Below are 13600 nucleotides of genomic sequence, written 5' to 3'. Positions count from 1 at the left end.
GTAATATGAGGGCAAAAATTGAGCATTATCCATCATAAATATCAAAAAAGATAGCACTGTAACACCATAAATTATGCATATTACCTGTTGTTAAAAATGATTAATGTATTATCAACTTTATCACACACTGTCTATGTCTAGACATATCCGAAATCTGAAATTTCATTTAGTACTTAGGGGGAAAGGGGCTCCAGAACGGATGGAATTATCAACAGCACATTTCGAGCCTGGCCCTGTGACACAAAGGTAGCTGCTTCTCATGCTGTCATTTGGGAGTTCCAGGGTTGGCATTGGACTCATCCCAAGCTTTGGGTCACTGGAGGTTGAACATATTGAAGAGGTGATGTTCACTTCCCAGGGGAACTGAAACAAATCACAGTGCACTAAGAGCATCCTTTAGTAGCTGACCCACGGACTGGCACTGGCATCTGCTTAGCAAGGGGCTAGTCACCTCCTGTGCCCTCGTGGCTGTAGGGAAAGCAGTGCTCAGTGATGTAGAGAGGTGGAGAATAAAAGGTTAAAACCAAGAACTTTGAAGGAAACCGAGACGAGACGGAAATCTAATATAATTCAGCCTGTAAGAGAGTCAAGTGTATCACCTTGACCAATTGCAGTAGACATTTCCTTGCGCTCACAGTTCCCTGCAATTTCTCCCAATTGATCCAAAACATATAATTCTTGTAAGAAGCTTTCATTTGAAATAACACTTGCCCCCAAATCTCCTTACTAGTAGCTTCAGCGGCTGCCCTCTATCCAACAACGCTTGCCTGGCACTTAATTACATATAATAGCACACCATCCCTTTTCTCATCTCTTTATGACCCAAATGGCAATGGGTGTCAACAGTATGGCTCTGGGATCTCTAAAGCTGCTGAGGGATTGATACTCAAACCCAATAAAATATAAGAGAGTTAATGGCTAATTCTCTGATGAACTTGAAACATAAGGCAAGTAGCGTCCTTGAGAAGAAATTCAGGCGTCAGTTCTACAGTGATGTAAATATTTTGTGTAGTCTTCAGCAAGCTATTTAATAATGGGAAGTCCAATCCTAAAAGTGCCACTCCAACAAACATGGCATCAGAATCACAGACTTGCCCAGTTCTGCCACATTTGCAAGTGAAAGTCTCCCTAATGGACAAGGCAGAGCAAGAAAAGCACATTCTAAAACAAAGCTATTGACTATCAGAGGCATTATTTGGGGCTATCTAGAAACTGGTGTTGAAATATCCGGATACCAAGATGTCAGCCCTTCAGAGAAAGGGAAAGAAAGATTTGCAGGAACTGCCCCCCTTCATGATTGGATATGTGTGTTCACACAAACTGTTATCATTGGGGTGGGGAGATGGAGACGAGAACAAACATACTTCTTCATCAGGGCCATCCAATCCAAACGTATGAATTAGGATTTAAAACACTCACCAAAAACAAATACAGTGATACCTCAGTTCTTGAACATCTCCATTGACGAATGTTTTGGAACCTGAATGTCAAAAACCCGCAAGTAAATGCTTCCGTTTTTGAACGCGCCTTGGAAGGCGAACAGCTTCCGCTGCATGCTTTTCAATTTTCTCAACTGATTTTGCAGACCAACCTTTGCGCCTCGGTTTTTGAATGTTTCAGAAATAGAATGGTCTTCTGGAACGGATTACGTTCGAGAACTGAGGGACCACTGTAATGTGCTTCCAATATACATGGTTCACAGTCCCAATTCAAAGGAACCTGCCATCTATATTTGGAAAGGAAAGAAAGGGGAGGAAAGGGGCCAACATTTAAATCACCAAGGTTACGATGAAATGCGGTTGCACACATGAACTTTTAGTTTAGCTTGCCTGCCATGCTGAATATAAAGGGCAGACAGGAAGAAAATAAAGAAGAACTCTGAAAAAAAAAAACAGTTTGTAAGGGAAGGGTATGTATCAAGCACAGCACAGGTTCTACTCTCAAGGACTGTCTGCGAGACAGAAATAAAGGTGGTATAGGTGATAGTGGGGAAATGTATAAAGGTAAAAGGTAAAGGTACCCCTGCCCGTACGGGCCAGTCTTGACAGACTCTAGGGTTGTGCGCCCATCTCACTCAAGAGGCCGGGGGCCAGCGCTGTCCGGAGACACTTCCGGGTCACGTGGCCAGCGTGACATCACTGCTCTGGCAAGCTCTGCTCTGCACACGGAATGCCGTTTACCTTCCCGCTAGTAAGCGGTCCCTATTTATCTACTTGCACCCGAGGGTGCTTTCGAACTGCTAGGTTGGCAGGCGCTGGGACCGAGCAACGGGAGCGCACCCCGCCGCGGGGATTCGAACTGCCGACCTTTCGATCGGCAAGCCCTAGGCGCTGAGGCTTTTACCCACAGCGCCACCCGTGTCCCTAAACAGGCAGTAGTTTTGTGACTGTTGATATAGGGTCATGTCAGTGTTAACCATAGTACTGTCAAGGCTTCCATGTATTGCATCTATGCAGATAGGACTCCACAGAGCTGAGGGCAAGGGTAACATCAGCATTCAGCTTTTTGTGGCATCTGTGTGGATATTTAGCATACAATCCAACAGTCCACTACAGAAGTTGAATCCAGTGCTTAGTTCTTTTCCTGAGATCACAACAACACATAAGTCGTTTTTCGTAGCAACCATGATTCTATGATCAGTCCACAGCAATATCATGGCAAGACTCTAATGCTCCCAGTCCCTTTTTCTATAAAGTTTAGTTCCCAACAGCAAATGTAAAAACATATTTGATAAGCACATATGTTTGTTCCTGCCACTTGAGACCTATTGGTATATATGTGAAATTAGGAATTTTTGCCCAAATGTGCACCACTTTACACTTGCTTACATTCAATTGCATTTGCCATTTTAATGCCTATTCACCCAGTTGGAAAATTCATTTTGGAGCTTTTTGCAATCACTTTTTCTTTTAATCACCTTGGAGAATTTGGTATCACCAGCAAACTTGGCTTCTTCTTCTTCTTATTTGGCGATCACTCGTAGCCGAGTAAGATTGTCTTCCATAAACATGGTTTTAACAATGAGTCTGTAAGTGACTGTGGAGGTCAATTCTGTATCTGCACATCCTTCCACAGTGGGGACATCAGTTTCCTGGCGGGAGTTGATCACGGTGTGGATTTGCCAAGCGTGCCTTCCTCCTAGCACATTTCTCCCTTGCTACCTGAGTTCAAGTGTCTTCAAAGCCCATGACACCTTTGGTAAAGGCTGTTCTCCAACTGGAGTGCTTGCAGGCCAGTGTTTCCCAGTTGTCAGTGTTTATGCTACATATTTTTAGATTTGCCATGAGACAGTCTTTAAACCGTTTTTGTTGATCACCAGAATTACACTTTCCATTTATAAGTTCGGAATAGAGTAGTTGCTTTGGAAGACGATCATCAGGCATCCACACAACATGACCATTCCAACGAAGTTGATGTTGAAGAATCATTGCTTCAACACTGGTGATCTTTGCTTCTTCCAATTTTTCGGCAACACTGTTGATGGAATCTTTTGAGGAGTTGGAGATGGCATTTATAAGTGCCCCTTGTTTCACAAGCATATAGTAAAGTTGGTAGTACAATAACTTTGTAAACAAGCATTTTGGTTTCCCTGTGAATGTCCCAGTTCTCAAACACTCTGCACTTCAATCGGGAGAAAGCCGCACTCGCAGAGCTCAGGCGATGCTGAATTTCGGCATCAATGTTGGCCCTTGTGGAAAGATAACTGCCTAGGTAGGAGAAGTGATCGACATTTTCCAACGTTACACCATTGAGTTGGATTTGTGGCGCTGCAGGGGGGTTATTTTGTACTTGTTGGTGCAGCACTTTGGTTTTTTGGATGTTGAGTGATAGGCCAAACTTTTCGTAAGCTTCTGCAAAGATATTTAGGATGGTTTGGAGGACATATATCAGCCTTAAATCATGGTCATTTAGAAGCAAGACGAAGAGCACATGTTCCAGTACTGATCCATGGTCAATCTTACTCCTCCATCGTGAGAGCTGCCAATTTATTCCTACTCTCTACTTCCTATTCTTTAACCAGGACCTGCCCTCTTATTCCATGACTGCTAAGCTTACTCAAACACATTTTCAAAGTCTTAGTATATCAGATGATTCACCTCTTATCTCTATGCTTGTTGACACTCTCAAAGGTCTCTGAAAAATTAGTGAGACAGTACTGACCCTTGGAGAACCCATGCTGGTCCCACTTCCACAAGATCTGGGCTTTTATATACAATACTTGGTATTTCTGACTTTCCTAACTAGCCTGTAATTTATGGGTCTCCTCTACAAAAAAGAATAGTGTTATGTTAGCCACTTTCCACTCCTCACCTCTGGAAGCTGATATGGAACAAGCAATCAGCAACTGCACATTTTAGTTCATTAAGACCTTTCAGATGGAAGCCATCCAGACCCAGAAATTGATCAAATTTTAATTTGTCAATAAGGCCTTGAATAGTAGTTCCCAAACTCCCCTCCTTTCCTCTGACCCTAGAAAAATGCCGAGTGTCTTGGTGAACCATGTAATAATTTTTGTACTGATTGTACTGTGCTAGATGATATTTGATTTTATTTTTAGAGGCACATTATGGACCCGCTGAATGAAGTTTGGAGACCACTGGTAGTCCGTGGCCACAGTTTGACAACTCATGGAATAGAACATTGTCTCTTGTAACCATTATCTTCCTCAATCCCTCAGACTCCTATCCTGTCTCACATCTTCTGCTTTGAAGAAGATGCAAATAATTAATTTTGCTTCTCTGCAATCTCCTTTTCCTCCTTTAGCACACTTTTTGACAAGGTCCAACCACCTCCATAGCTGGTCTCCTGCTGCTAACGTTTTTGTTTTTTTTGTTTGTTTGTTTTTTGGTTGGTTTTTATGTTTTTAGCAAGGTTTTCCTGAAAATCTTTTTTTCTTTCCCTATTAACCAAACATTCGTCATGCTATTGACAAGACAATGATTTTAAAACACCAGTAACTGTATGCTACAGATATTTACTCAGAAATAAGTCTTACTGTGTTCAGTAGAGCTTACTCTGAAGAAAGTATGCATTGGATTGCAGACTTAAGTAGGGTCTGCAGGATAATCATCATCATCATCATCTCTGTGGTTAAGCAGTGCTTTGTTAAGCTACGACACCATAAAGTTTAGTTTCTTATTCCATTTTCCCCCATTGTCTGCCCCAGGAGAAGGACTGATTCATCATAGCAATGCTAGTCAATTAATGACTGCCTGGTTAGGCCACAACACTTCAAATGCCGATTCACCTCAAGCCCCATGAATGCTCTAGCAATCAAAACGAACAATATGTTTCAGATCATTATGGCGACTTAGTGAGTACCATCTATCAGGATTTTGCAAACGTTTTCTTGTCGGCTTGCCTGGATGACTAACAGGTCAATCATTTAATCTGATCCTTTAAAAACTCCTTATGCACTTACATTTTGTTTTCTTATAATTTTAATGGCAGTTCTCCCCTATAAAGTTACAGGCCTCTGCATTAAACATAAAAAGCTAACATCAACTTTTCTCTAAATGTGCTCACTCTTCTATTTCCTTAGGATTCAGCGTTTATTGCTAACAGGTTTTATCTGATATTCAAATTATGTACAGTGCTTTCTGCCCTGTGACTCCACAACCACTGTTCATTTTTAAGTAAGACTGTGTAAAGTCCTGCCGCTGACCCACTGAAATCAATGAAGCATACAATGTTCTGCTACTTGGTATAAGATACCCTTAAACAACAATGGAGGAGAGGAGAAATGGGAGGGGGGACAACAAGTTCTTTACAAAACAGCAACTACTAGTACCACTTTATTTCATTAGAGCTCCTAGCACGTAAGAAGAAATATAACAATGCAAAACATCTGAAGATGTAAATACACTTTCAAACATAAGATTATTACATACTAATACACGGCAGGCAAGCACACAAAATGATGAAAACACACCAAGAAGTCATACGTTAGCATATTAATTGGTTTGTTTATACATTGTCTGCCATCCTTACAAGAGTTTACATCAGCTCTGCTCTAAAACAAGCTTAAAAAAAATTCCTTTCCTAACTTCATGGAGGACACAAGCACCAACATACTGTTAAAAGAAACACGCACACACACAAAATTCACAAACAGAAAATCACTATATATCATTCAGAAGAAGGTTCTTTTTTTGTGATTACCTTGTTCATAGCCCTATCCTTTTGTCCTAGACATTTAAAGTCCTTGTTTGATCCACACAGAATTTTCTAGTCATCAGATGTTCTACTACTGTGCTAGCCGTCTTGCAGGAGTGCTCTCTCCCTTCTGAAAAAAGCAAACAACTGGATAGATATCATTACACTAAGGAAATCTCTTGGAAAAAAACCAAACAACTTGCTAATCTTTGTAGCCCCTTCATCTAAAGTTAACGATAAGAAAAACAAACCCAAGTCAGTTTCAGCCACATTCCAGGGACAAGTTCCCCTTTTCTTCTTTATCAAAATCCTAGCTTTTAAAGCTCCCCCCCCAAACTCCCCACCCCCAGCAGACCTTGCAGGCTAAACTGCTGCTCACACCCGCAAACAAAGCAATATTTGTTTAATAACTGATTGCTGCCATGGGTACAGTAAACAAGGGCCCTGGCGTTTGTGTTTATGAACAAACACATCATCTTGCAAGAGCAATTTAACATTAACCAGGTGGAATAATCAACAGATTTCATAGGTGACACTCAGGGCAGGACAACTGTAAACAGAGGAGGGAGGAGAAAGGGGCCACTCTCAGGGAATCAAGGTTGAGGCAAATGCATTGCAGAGTAAACAGCTGGGGAGAGGTCAAGACAAACAAACAGTGATCCTCCTGACATTTGGAGGAGCAGGAAGGTTGTGTGTTACACGCATCAGCTGCTGACCACCATGAAAATCAAACCAGTTGGGGACCAGGGAGACTTGTTTATACAGTGCCAGGTTGCTTCTAAACAAGAAGTTGCAATTATCCAAATTGTGCTCTGTAGTCATTGCACTAACCAGAGAGATCAAATCAGATGCCATTCCCCCCTCCCTCACAGACGGCATGTGAAACAACAGCGCTGTTAACAGAAGGAGGGGGCAGAAACAGAAGTGCAGGTGGTTAATTGTTAAAGTTGTATTTACAGGAAAAGGCATCATTTACAGGAGAAGGGAGGGGGGAGGAGGGAGAGGGAGAGGGAGGGAAGCGCCATATTAAATCCATTTTGCCCATGAAGTTGTTTAGATCAGTTACCAATGCCTGTTAATTAGAATGTTTTGGATTCTACTAAAAAGCCTAATCTGTTATACGCAAGTATCAAGAGCAGCATATAGCTTTTTAATGCAGTATTAAATTCAGAATAACCAATGGTATGCATATCAAAGGCAGAGACCCAACGTAAAGGTGCAGCTGTAGAAAAATGCAAAGTTGTTGGGAATTTCTAATTCCTTTTTGTGATTCCTAAATCCATTGACCAAGAGCTTATAAATAGGCTACCATCCAACCCTACAATAATTGACAGATATTGATGCCATTAACCAGTCTAAAAACTCCCATGCTCTTCTTTGATCAAGTGTTGATGTACTGCTTGGAAACACGTAATTTCTAGACTCTGCTGGAGCCTAAGTCAATGTTTGGGCAATTCTAGAAATGTCTGTGACTCAACTCTCTTATAGATTATTTATGATCAATGTGTCCATATTTCAAACTGCCACCTTCTGTATTGGTCTGAATTTGGCCAATATATATGTACTCAATATTTCTGTCATGTCTTTATTCTGTATATACTCTCACCAGTGTCCTCAGATTGCTGGAGAAACCCAGCTGGAGCATTAGACTAAAAATGGGGAAACCCAGGTTTAGATTTGCCCTCAGCAATGAAGCTCACTGGTGACTTTGGGTGAGACGCCACCACTCAGGAATAACCTACCTCTGAGGAGCAACCATAGTTTAGTGGTAGAGCACAAGGTTTGCATGCAGAAGGTTCCAGGCTCAATCCTCGGTTTTTCAAGATAGAGGGTTGGACTAGATGACCCTCGGGTCCCTACCAACTCTACAATTATATGAATAGGGAGGACCCATTGGATACACTAGACTAGAGAGCCACTGCCAGGCAGTGTGAACAATACAAGCTTAAAGCTTCACAAGGCATGAGGCAGTTTCTGATGTTCCTACTTGTTACTGTGATAATAAAAAGGGCTAAGCCAACTTAGCTCCTTGGAGGAAAAGTAGAATATAAATGCAATTTAAAGATAGATGTCCAAAATCATGCTCTGCCAGAACTCCAAATCAGGCTTCTGGAATCTCTCAGCCATGCCAAGAGAAAAATCCCTTTTGTGACCTGAGGTGCCTCCAGATTTGTCAGCATTTGTGGGAGGAACTCAAGTGCATACTGGAACTTTATGTGTAATGTGGATTAAAGTACTCTGTTGCAATAAATCCCCTAAAAAAGAAAAGCGAATTTTTTGCAGTTTGGAAAGTGATGGGGAAATGCATTGAAAACTGTGGGATGAACAAATGACTTAACACGAATACATCTAAACACTCTGTGAGCAAATCACAATGAATGCAGAATTAATGCTTACTGCCATATAACCACCCCGTAAACAAATCAGAATGAGTGTTCAATAGTGGACATCTACCCACCATAAGCTTTGTGCAAGTAAATCAGGATGAATGCTGAATAAACAGACCATCTGAAAGAGCTAAAACAAGGGCTAGCAAGTAGCACCAAGTATGTGGAGAATACTATGAAGCACTGCTCTGATCATAACCTGGACAGTGCTTCTTTAGAATGCCACTGGCGATCAGTTTCCATAACAACAACCTGCCTGAAGCTACATCTTCAGATCAGGGTATGCTTGGGCTTAAACCAAAGTGTAGGAGACCATTGTGGTTATTCAGCAGAGAAGGGAAAGCAGGGCAATGAAAGTTTTTAAGCATTAGCCCAGGTAAATTTGACAAAATTAAACCCTGACTGAGGCTGATTTATTCACAAAAGCCCACCCTCCAGAATGCTTGCTGTTGAGTAGGCTATATGAAGGAGACCCATCACACGCCTGACCATGACAAAACAATCACAAGTTGACATAAAAAGGAGTAGCATGACATCTGGATTGAATAACTTGGGGGGGGGGGGATGGACTGGTTTGCTTGTCACACTAAACCTTGGACTCACACACTCCTTAAAGGCTCTGTTTTGACAACCCCCTGAGTATCTGATTGTGAGGAAGTTAGCTCTAGCTAAGACCACAAGGAGCTCTTTCTAGATATGTGATGTGGCTCAATCCCACCTCACACAGAACTCTCACACACATCTGTGCACATGTATATAGCCCTTTCTGATCTGCTCCAGATGTGTGGACAGTATGTATGGTTGCCACCCACACTGGCAGCATAGCACAGGGCTAGCCTATGTGAGCCCCTGACTACCCTCACAGACTGAGACAGAAACCTTGGGTTAATGGGAGAATTAATAGCAATGAGAGTGTCTGTCCTCTTATACCATGCTTAGTAAGCTTAGGTAGCCTTTGTTGAGTGACTTTATAAAATGCTTTTTGAAAGTCTGAGTTCCCATTGTCAGCTGGATCGCTCCCATCCATATGCTCACTGACACTCAAAGGACTCTAAAGGTAAGTTAGATAGGACCTATCCTTGTAGATCTTAGGGAACAGTTACATACTTCCTTCCACAGTGTCTTCCGCAGTGAAGACAGAGTCATCCAGCTTCTCTGCAATCTCCTTTCCCTGCTTTAGCATATCTTAGACTTCCTTGTGCCCAAAGGTCCAACTGCGACCCTGGCCAGTTTCCTGCTTCAAATGTAGTCAAATAATTTTTATTGTTGGTTTTAAGCTGCGTATGTTTTTTAATAATTTGTAGTAGTTGTTGTTGTTGTATCCTTTATTGCATGCATGAATTTATTCTTCCAAAAGTTTGAGTTTATATTCGTTTTCCTTCTTTGGACAAGACTTCTATTTTCTGAAGGAAGCCTTTTTGCTTCTAATATGTTCATTGACTTTACTCATTAACCATGTTGGCATCCTATTGGTTTTGATAGGACCTTTCCTGATCCATTCTACCTAAACCTCCATTATTGTGGCTTTGAATAGCTGCCAAGCATGTTAGATAGATCTGACCCTCCTGATTTGGCTTTCAGCTTCCTTTTTACCAGTTCCCTTATGTTATTTTGTTTTAGAACTTTCCTCTTCTGAAGTCAAATGTGACTGGGCTGGACTTTCTTGGCATCTGTTCACTTAAATATGTGTTGTAAAATGGATCATGTGCAAAATATTGCACGTGCAGCCTGTTATTTCAGCATTAAGACATCTTCACATCGAAACGGAACTGCTTCTTCTGTGGTCCTTTTCCAGTACGTAAAATCACAGTTTATTCAGTGCAAAGTAAGTACTATATGATAAAAACTACAAGCATATCATTCAAATGCTTTATTGGTCAAATAGATGGATGCTTTTATTAGTTCAACCTTTTTTGTAATGGAGTGCCACTGATGACCCAGTGTTATCCTCATTCCCTGCCATTAATCACACTCCTAAGAGCTCATTTTGCTTTAAAATCTTAAGAAATTGCCATAATTTAAAGACATGGTGTCTACCTAATGGGAAATGCTTCACAGATTGTATCGTTTCTTATAACCATAGCTTTATGGCAATGCTGACCACAATGTTAAGGCATTAGAAAGCTGAATAAAATATTTCAGTGCTAGAAAAGCTGTATGTAAACTTTCTTTTGTATGTGTGGTTTGCTACATCTTTACTACTTTAAAATCACAGTGCTTTGGGAATCGCAGAATTCAAACATGCATGGCTTATGTAGATTAAGACTATGAAAACATTCCCTGAGCAAATATAAAATAACAAATAAGTACATTAAAGAGGATCCCTAGTACAAACAGTGACTATAGGTTTTAAACAAATACCATACAGAGGTACATTCTTTATTCAGGGTACTGTATAATCTTTATACCTTCTCAGTTCAACTGCAGAAAACTAAGGATATTTCCTGGTTCGGAATCACTTCTCCAGCATTTTCAGCTGTGAAATTTACAGAAAGATTTAAACTAACATGATGATAATCTTAACCCATAAAGCTTGCTATTATGAAGATGCACATGGCAAAGTGTTTTGACAATGTTGACTATTATGGGAGGGAAAACATATATAAGAGAATTCCACCAAAACGTAAAAGCAAAAGTGAGGAAGGGAAAAACACTTCCATTTTTTTAAAGCATCTTTAAACACCTTGCAAAGGAAAATGTAGTGCAATTATATTATAAACTGAATACAAAAGAGTGCTCTTTTTTCAGCTAGCTAATAAGGCATTAGTACCTACTAGCCTTATAAATATGGTGTGTAAATCACATCAAATTCAAAGTGTCTGAATTTATTATAACAAGAGCTGGAGAGAAACATTAACTTTCTGGGTTGTTGCTAAGGATTAGCTCTTGTTTACAACTCTGTATTTATAGAGCAGGGGGTGGATTGTCAAATGAAGGACAAAGATGAATACAGCTGAACAAATGCAGCCTTGATTTAGAGAAATCAGATCTCGCCATAGTCTAAGAGGAAACATTTCTTTTTAAGGAGAAAAAGAATATGTTCATTAAGTTGCTTCCTAATGCTATGTACAACTAGCCTGCTTTATTAGGGGGGAAATATGCAAATAGATTTTCTGACTCCACAGTTCTAGTCCAAGATACCAAATATGACAAGTGTTCAAACAGATAGCTTTTGTGAGTGATAGAAGCCAGCTTAGGAGGCTGATAATGGAATACAGAACCTTTCACCTGTATGTTGCTTCTGCAAATCCAACTTGCTCTGTAGTGACCAAAAGTTATTACAGCCTGACGGCTCATCAACAGCGTACTCGAAAGGCCGTTTGGCAGCTTGAAACTAGCTCATCACAGGAGAGGTGTCCACTTCATCAAGTCCTTTCCAAAAACAGCTGCAACCTGGTTAACTGTTTTGGTAGCAGTCAGCCTGATCCAAATAAAGTGTTTTGCCACCAAACAGCAACCATAGGTATCTGCCTCAACCTATTAGTAAACAGGGCTTAAACACAAGCTGGATAATATCAACTACTTTGCTAAATCTGGCAAAGATGTACTTGGTTGAGTGGCTAACATGGAACAGAGTTATCAGCTCAACAAGGGAGTAGCACACTTATATTACACCTAACACTTCAATCTGAGGCCACATCCTCATCAACAACAAACACATTACATCAACCCCAGATGTGGCGCTGACAGGAGCAGGAGTCAGGCGTAGGTCAGCAGCGAAACAATAAATCACCCAATGTCAGTGAAGTTAACCCTTTATCCAAATAAACAAAACAGCTCAGTCCTAGTGGTCACAGCAACCCTTCCCAGTAGCTCTTGCCCCAATAGAGCAGTTGCGAGGACTGAAGGTCCCTGCCTTCCCACTGCTCTCTAAAGCTCCTTGCCCCAGTTCCTTCCTCAGCAGCCTAAGGATCCTTTTCTTTTTGCTCCACCCTCAATTTCTCTGCATGTTCTGGGATACTAGTGGGGAAGGGAGCTGGTCACAGCAGGAGTGGGAGATTCCCTGACTTCTTCCGTACCTGTCTCCTCTCCAGCCTTCACTTCTACCTCTGAAGTCTGGACTGCTCTCTGCCACAGAATCTTCCTTCTCTCTAAACCCTATTCCCGCTTCAGCTTCTGACACCTCCTCCTCCCCTCTTAGACCACTCATCCTTGCTCCACCACCAGTCCCCTGGCTCTGACCTTCTTCCCCTGGGGAATCCCCAGCTGCTGCCTCCCAGCACTTATCTCTGCATCCAACCAGTCCATGAAAAGCACATTGTTAACATTTTTTCCTGCCTAGAACCTCACCTTGGAACTTCAGGTAGAAAGCCAATCACACTCAACTCCAACAAAGTAGGGTACCAGGACAGAGCACCTCAAGCAGATAAGCGAGGGAAGGAGGAATACAAACTATAATACACAACGGCCTTAATTTTCTCCCATGTCTCCCCCTGACCCCCTTGAAATATGGGGATACTGTGCCTTGCCTCAACTGTATTTGTCTAACACTCTTCATCCAGAACAGAAGGAGGCGGTGCCCACCCTCATTCTGCCACACATAAGGAAGACACATAGAGACGAAGGCCAGGCACTCCACTCCAACCACAGCCACTGTTGACCAAACTCTCATAAGACTTTTGCCTTGCAGGATCTCTATCCACGAACATGAAGTAGAACAAACAGCTACTGCCCACACACTGCTTCACTACAATCTCAAGGGGCAGAAGGGGTTTGTGTCTCTGTGGTTGCAGACTTACACCTCCTGTTGGTAAAGTGCCTGAAAGCAGAAATGCAGTGTCTAAATGTAATCAATCAATCAATCAATCAATCATCTGAGGTGTGCATCCTTAGGAAATAAGTTTGGAAGAGGTCACAGGTCAGCAGTAGAGCAGACCACCTATATGCATAATGTCCCAGCTTCAATTCCCAGAATTACAAAATAGTGATGCTTGAAAAGACCTCTATCCAGGGTTTTGGAGAGTTCTGCCAGTCAGAGTATACAATACTGAGGTAGACAGAGCAACAGATTGACTCCATATTGAACACCTCTATATGTTCATATGAAAATATATATA

At 41.5% G+C, this 13600-nt stretch overlaps 1 protein-coding gene across 22 annotated transcripts in view; it reads right to left on the bottom strand.

Annotated features, from left to right (window-relative positions):
- FOXP1 (forkhead box P1) overlaps positions 1–13600 on the bottom strand; it is a 526973-nt gene that overhangs the window by 241990 nt on the left and 271383 nt on the right. For 5 of the 22 annotated variants that reach the window (XM_077925035.1, XM_077925037.1, XM_028719393.2 and 2 more), the window contains one exon: positions 6163–6286. The exons of the other annotated variants lie outside the window; for them this stretch is intronic. The gene's annotated coding sequence lies outside the window, so the exon portion shown is untranslated. The remainder of the gene's footprint in view (positions 1–6162; positions 6287–13600) is intronic. 22 annotated transcript variants of the gene reach the window in all.

This window comes from Podarcis muralis, chromosome 2 (assembly GCF_964188315.1).
Source record: "Podarcis muralis chromosome 2, rPodMur119.hap1.1, whole genome shotgun sequence".
Lineage (NCBI taxonomy): Eukaryota > Metazoa > Chordata > Lepidosauria > Squamata > Lacertidae > Podarcis > Podarcis muralis.
Note: the sequence above shows the minus strand (reverse complement) of the source record. Positions and strands in the feature narration are given on the sequence as shown.